A 6858-nucleotide genomic window follows, 5' to 3' on the forward strand; every position below is an offset into this window, starting at 1 on the left:
TTCCTGGGTATTTACCCGGGAGAAATGAAAGCATATGTCCACACAAAAACCTGTACAAGAATGCTTGTGGTAGTTTTGTTGGCCATAGCCCCAAATGGAAAAAACACAAACATCCATCAGAAGGTGAATGGACAATCAACTAATACATATTGAACAACTCCTGTTAAATAACAAATTTTCGTGGATAAGCCTGTGCTTATAGAGCTTTTGATTCAGTGAAAAGATGCAGTAGGCAATAAAAAGATAAATTGGAAGTAAATCTGGAAAACCTGATATCCAGTGCTCAGACACTTGGATGTTTCCCCAAAGGCAGTGGGGAATTGTTCAAGGTTTTTGAACAGGGTTCTTCTTTGAACACTGTTCTCTTTTGTATTCCAGATCTGGTCCCTGACTGTTTGCCTAAATGTCTCTCTCTGGAATTTCTCTGCATCTCCTCTGCTCTATTTCAGTCTATTTCAGATGTCTTTCTCTCTTCTGTCCCCTCCAGTCTACTCCAAACATTGCAGTGGATTTTTAATAGACTTTGCTATGGTCTGAATGTTTGTGTCCCAACAAAATTCATGTTGAAACCTAATCCCCATTCCTGCGGTGTTGAGAGGTGGACCTTTGACAAGTCATGATGGCTTCGTTCTTGTGAATAGAATTAGTGCCCTTGGGGTTTAAGGGAGCCTTCTGCCCCTTCCACTGTATGAGGATTCAGCAAGAAGATGCCATCTTTGAGGAGGAGAACAAGTCCTCACAAGATGCCAAATCTGCTGGCACCTTGATATTAGACTTCCAAGCCTCCAGAACTGTAAGAAATAAATTTCTATTATTTATAAATTATCCAGTCTAAGATATTTTGTTATAGCAGCAGGAATGGGCCAAGACAGACCTAAAAGACAGCCACCCCAATTTGGTCTCTGCAGTGCTCACAACATCCTGTGGCTCCACATTTTAGAAGAGAAAGATATAAAAAGCAGCTGCCAAAGGAAAGAGTGCTGGTAGTAGCAGGAAATTTAAAAAAACAATTTCGGAGTCTAATATGTAGAATAAATCATAAAATAATGTAGTTGAACCCAAGTTTGAGATCCTTTATCCTTGCAAAGATGTTCCGTGTTTAGACTGTCCTATATGTATAGAAAAATGAAGCTCTGCAGGTAGTTTTTTTTCAAACCAGCTTTATTGATAGTTGACATATAATACCTATTTAAATGTACAGTTTGATGAGTTTTGACCAATGTCTTTAATTGTGTATCTACCACCACAATCAATATATGGGATTAGTTCATAATTCCAAAATTTCTCCTGTGCCCCTTTACAGTTAATTCTCTCCCCCTACCTTTATCCCCTAGCAGCTACTAATCTGAGTTTTGTCATCATAGGTTTGCCTTTTCTAGCATATCATATAAATGGAATCATGCAGGATGTAATCTTTTGTGTCTGACTTCATCACTTAGTGTAACACTTTTGAAAGTTATCCATGTTGTTGCACATAGCGGTAGTTGGTTCCTTTTTAGTGCTGAATAGTAAGCCATTGCATGGCTCTATCACAATTTGTTTATTCATTCACATTTCATGCACATTTGTGTTGTTTCCAGTTTGGGCTATTATAAATAAAGCTGTAATAACAACCATATGCAGGTCTTTGTGTGGTGATGTGGTTTTTTGGCATAAAGACTTAAGAATAGAACATCTGGTTGTGGGATAGGTATACGCTTAACTTTTTAAGAAACTGTCAAACTGTTTTCTAATGTGGCTGCACCATTTTGTACTCCCACTTTTACTCCCTCCTTGGTAATGTATAAGACTTCCAGTTGCTCTAAATCTTCTCCAATACTTGGTATTGCCTGTCTTTCTAATTTTAGCCATTCCAGTGGATGTATATGGACAGCACACTGAGTTTTCAATTTGCATTTCCCCAGAACTAATGATGTTGAGCATCTCTTCATGTGTTTATTGGCCCTTCATATGTGTTCTTGGGTAAAGTGTCTGTTCTGCAGGTAGGTTTTTTGTCCAAGACATCAGGAGGTTCCCAGAAGTGCCTGGGTATCTGCCAGAGCAAGGGCAGGTTAGGACGTTGTGGTTTTTTTGTCTTAGTGAAGTGGCCCAAGGCCCAGGGAGTTCAAGAATTCACCCCATACCCTGGATATAATTGTATTTCAGGAGAATTAAGAGATATCAGAGATGGCACAGACTGGTTACTCTGTAGGCACAATGGTTCTTACCCTTTTGTAGGGAAGTCAGAATAGATGAAAGCAAATTTTGATGTATGCTGTCAGAGAGGATTTGGAGTCCTTAAAACTCCACTGTGAACCCCTGTTAAAAATTTCCTTAGAGGAAAGTGTATATCCTGGGCCCAAATAGCAGAGTTTTTGAAATGAACAGGACTCAAGTGGAAGGCATTCTTCCTCTGCAAAAGCCCAAGCATATCTTTGGACAACAGGGGCAGTGGCCAGGAGCATCTAGATCTCTTTTAAGAGAGGCAGGCATAATTTCCCATCCTCAAGGGCTGTAGAGAGGTCCTTGGTACTCTGCTTAAGGTGGCTTTTAGGGTAGGAAAGGTAGATGGGAGGAGGAATTAGTAAAAGCTGGCCACTAAGCAGAAGCCTGGCAGGTCATTGTGCCTATCCAGAGACAAGAGAGAAGTTATCATGGAAAGGGAGTGCAAATCAAGGCCCAACTATGGAGAAGGACGATAGCTTTGTTGGCAGCTTATCCTTGGCAGAGAAAGATGGACATATTTCCAGTGTGAAACCTCCATCCAAAGCCCTTCATGCATTTTGTCCACACCTGGGGAGCCTGTACGTTTGGAGAGTGTCACATTGGATGCAAACACCAAAATACCTGTACAAAATAGGCAGGACCAATACTATTGGTTGAGTTGAATCTCTGTCCTTTCTCTGTTTCATCTCTCATCAGCAAGCACCATTTAGAATGAAGGTGAGATAGCAAGCATGGTCCAGGAACATGTCTGTAGTTCATTTTGTTTTTTTCTTACCTGATAGTTCTTTTAGTCTTTGCAATACAGCCCAAGAAGAATACATTCCTCATCCTTTCTCTAAGAGCCTCTCAGACTTTACAGCCATCATAGGCAGCTTTGTCACTTGTAAAATTTAGAGTGACAACTTGATAGACCTCTATGTGCTATCATCTCACTTCCTTTCTTTTCTATATTGACTCCAAAAAGAAAACAAAAACCGAAACAAAACTTTCATTTCTATCAGTTTATGATCTATCAAATGAACAGCAGGGACTTGGTAATAACATTATTCAATGTCTGGAGTAGTTCCTCTCTCAGGAAGCCTTCCTCGAATCCCCCACCTGACAATCATTGCTCCTTTAGCTGAGCTTCTAGAATGCTTTGTTCCTTGAATATATTTGTAGCAGAGAGAACATAGCAAGTGGTTTTATATCTCATCTCCCTTGTGAACAACTTGAAAAGAGTTTACATTTTATTCATCTTTGGTTGCTGAGTTATTTGATTGCAAATAATTTTAACAATACCCCTATTTGAAGCTAAACTACAGCATGTTCAAAATTATGTATACAGATGGAACTCAACCACATGAGTACTTTTTGCTTACATAAGGTCAGGAAAAATAGATCCATGACCAAAGGAATCTTTGGACAGATCTACTTTTGGTTAATCATTAACATCATAATCACTGCCTCTCCCATCAGCTTTAATTGCTTCATGAACAGATGCAGAGGAATTTCTAGACAACTGCATTTGTTTCAACTGAGTAAGGAGAAAAGACAAAACAAAACAAAACAAAAAACAAAAGGCAGAGATTGCCGAAGCCCTGCTAAAATCCAGGCCCTGGTAAAGCTAAGGATGTGCTGATCAAGCAAAACCCCCTAATCTGCCCACAAAGCCCTCCAAGGTGAGTCAGCTGAAAGGGCCTAATCCCCAGAAGGGACTGATCACTAAAGCTTTAGAGGCCACACAGCCACAGCACACTGGAAAACAGGGGATAATGAAAGCTTAAAGGGATATTGTGTAGAGAAAGGTCATAGAACCAACAGAGGAGGGTCTTGGCTGTCTAAGAGGTCACCTTTGCCCTCAGTTGTAGGTCATTCATATAGCTCAGTCTTAGGACCCCCAAATAAGAATGATTCCAAGGATGTGGATATTGCTAAGAGTTAGCTGGCTTAGGGCCCCAGCCGTGGGGTGGGGCATGGAGGTGAGGTAACTAATATTTTAAGCAAAGCAATCAACCACAATATGACTGATTCTGTAATAGTCAATAAACCAGATGGCACAAGAATTATATTGCAATAGCTGCTAGGGATGAGGAAGTGTGGAGGCAGTGAGAATAAACTATATGGGTGCAGAGGAGGTGCTCAGTATAGGTGAGCTGACACTGAAAGAAGCAGACGGTATTTGAGGAGTGTGGGCTCCGATTAGAAGTGTACTATACGGGAAGAATCACTACCCCTTAGTTGCTTTCCCTGGGATAAATAATTTAGGACTTGACCTTTTGTTAAATTGGGAGGTTGCATAGAACACCAGAGCCCTTTGGCTCTGTTTCTAGCCTCGGATTCCCTTATGTGGCAAAGTGAACACAGAAAGTAGCAAAAGAGCCTTCTCTTGGGGCTGTTTGGCCAATTTCTATACATCAGTGGTTATCTTTGGGAAATAACCACTCCCCATAGGTACTCAACCACTCTTGAGACAGTGGGCTCTGCCCCAATACACACCCCCTCCCCCGAAGCCTGGGGCTCTTTGTTTTGTGCTTTTATGAGGTTATTTTTGGTTGTCAAAAAGATCAGGTGCACCTCCTGGCATTGAGTGGGCGGGCTGGGATGGCTTGTGGTACTTCCCCCATATCAGAGAAGTTTCCCTTGTCTCAACCAACATGTGGATGTTGTGCCAGTCATTTATGTAGATGACAGACCTCTGCTTTATATATAAACACAAATTTTCCTCACAGTTTTACTATACAGTGAATTTTCCAATGCTATTTTTATCTGTGAACTTCACTTCAGGAAAGTAAATGAAGAGATTACAAAATATTTGTCATAAAACAGGGGTGCTGGGTCAGATAATACTGCTACTTGAAATCCCCCAACAGCCAACTCCACCCAGACAGAAGCTGAGCAGGATATTCTTGTTTACACCAGTAGACATAGGGATACACACGTTTATCTTTACTAGAATTCTGCATCACCCCACTACAAAATTACCTCACTTGCTCTAGTGCTCACACCAGTTGAGGAAGTTAGAATCATTCTTTTTGGGGGTCTTTCTGGAGTTTACTTAGCCCCAAATTGTATTTCCCCTACCATAAGTACAAGAGATAGTCTTCTTCATCTTCCTCCCAATTCTCCCTCATCGCCTCACACAGTCTTTTTCATTTAAAACTGGACTCCTCGCTCTCAGCAGCAACTTCCTTAAAACAGGATGTTTTGTATTTGTAATTAGAAAAGGATAGCACCTGGGGGCTAGCAGTTGGCTAAGGAGAGCTAGCAAGCTGCCGGCTGGAGTGAGACAGTGCAGGAGATTTCCTCTAAGAATGTGGTTCTTAATCTGAGAGTGATACGGTGTGTCAGCACTAACGTGGTATTTTCCTCCCTTTGTACACTACAGGTTGAACTATAAGCTCACTTGTAAATATCACTGTAATTATGGGAGCTTTATTTAAAAAGCAATGAAATGTGTGGGTGGGTGTGTGTCTGTGTGTGTGTGTGCAGCCTTAGGAGTGGCAGCCCACATGCCTGCTGTGACTTGCTGGAGCTAGGGTAAGCAATAAGGACTTTGTTCTTCAAATATTAGGTTTTGTGTTCTGAGTGCTGATTTCTGCTGTTGATTGTTGAGGGGCCAGCTCAGAGGCTGACAGTCGTTGTTTCAACCTTCATAAGCTGAAGCAGCTTCCTGGAGATTTAAAGAGACAATACTTGTGCTCCCACCCCCACGTCTTTTGGGAGCCAGACATTTAAGGAAATCTTTGTCAGGTCACTGGTTGATTACAGAAATGATGGAACAGAAACTTTAGTGACCATACACAACAATATATATCTTGCAAAAATAGTTTTTAAAAGTCATAAATAGATGACCCAGTCCTCATAAAGTATAAGAAATCTCTGAGGCATTGAAGAATTAGATATCCAGTTAGTGCAACATGATATTTTAAATCTCTAGCTCTCAACAAACAATTACAAAACATGCAAAGAAAGAGGAAAACATGGTCCATTCACAGAAAAAAAAGAAGTTTACAGAAATCTTTTCTAAGAAAGACCAGGCATTGGAATTATTAGTCAATGGCATTAAGTCAACTGCCTTAAATATGTTTAATGAGATAAAGAAAACTATAAACAAGAACTAAAAGGAATCAGTAGAATTATATATGAACAAAGAAAGAATATCAATAAACAAATGGAAATAAAAAGGAATCAAACTGAAATTCTGGAGATGAAAATGATAATAACTGAAATGAAAAATTAACTAGAGGCATTCAACAGCAGATTTGAGCAAGTGGAAAAAAGTGTCTATGAGCTTGAAGACAGGGAAATTGAAATTATCCAGTCTGGGGAGCAGGAAGACAAAGGAATAAATAAAAGTAAACAGAGACTAAGGGCCCCATAGGACACCATCAAGTGAATCAAATTTACAATATGAGAGTTTCAGAAAGGGTAGAGAGAGTGGGGAAAGAAAGAACATTTGAAGAAATAATGACTGAAAGATGTCCCAAATTTGATGAAAGAAATGAATCTACAGATCCAAGAAACTCAACAAACATCCAAGGATAAATTCCACAATCTCCTAGGATAAACCCAAAGAGCTTCACTCCAAGACATATTATAATCAAAATGTCAAAAGTCAGGGACAAAGAGAGAATCTTGAAAACAGAAAAAGAGAAATGAGTAATCACACAC

The sequence above is a fragment of the Macaca fascicularis genome, chromosome 15 (genome assembly GCF_037993035.2).
Source record: "Macaca fascicularis isolate 582-1 chromosome 15, T2T-MFA8v1.1".
In the NCBI taxonomy this organism is placed as follows: domain Eukaryota; kingdom Metazoa; phylum Chordata; class Mammalia; order Primates; family Cercopithecidae; genus Macaca; species Macaca fascicularis.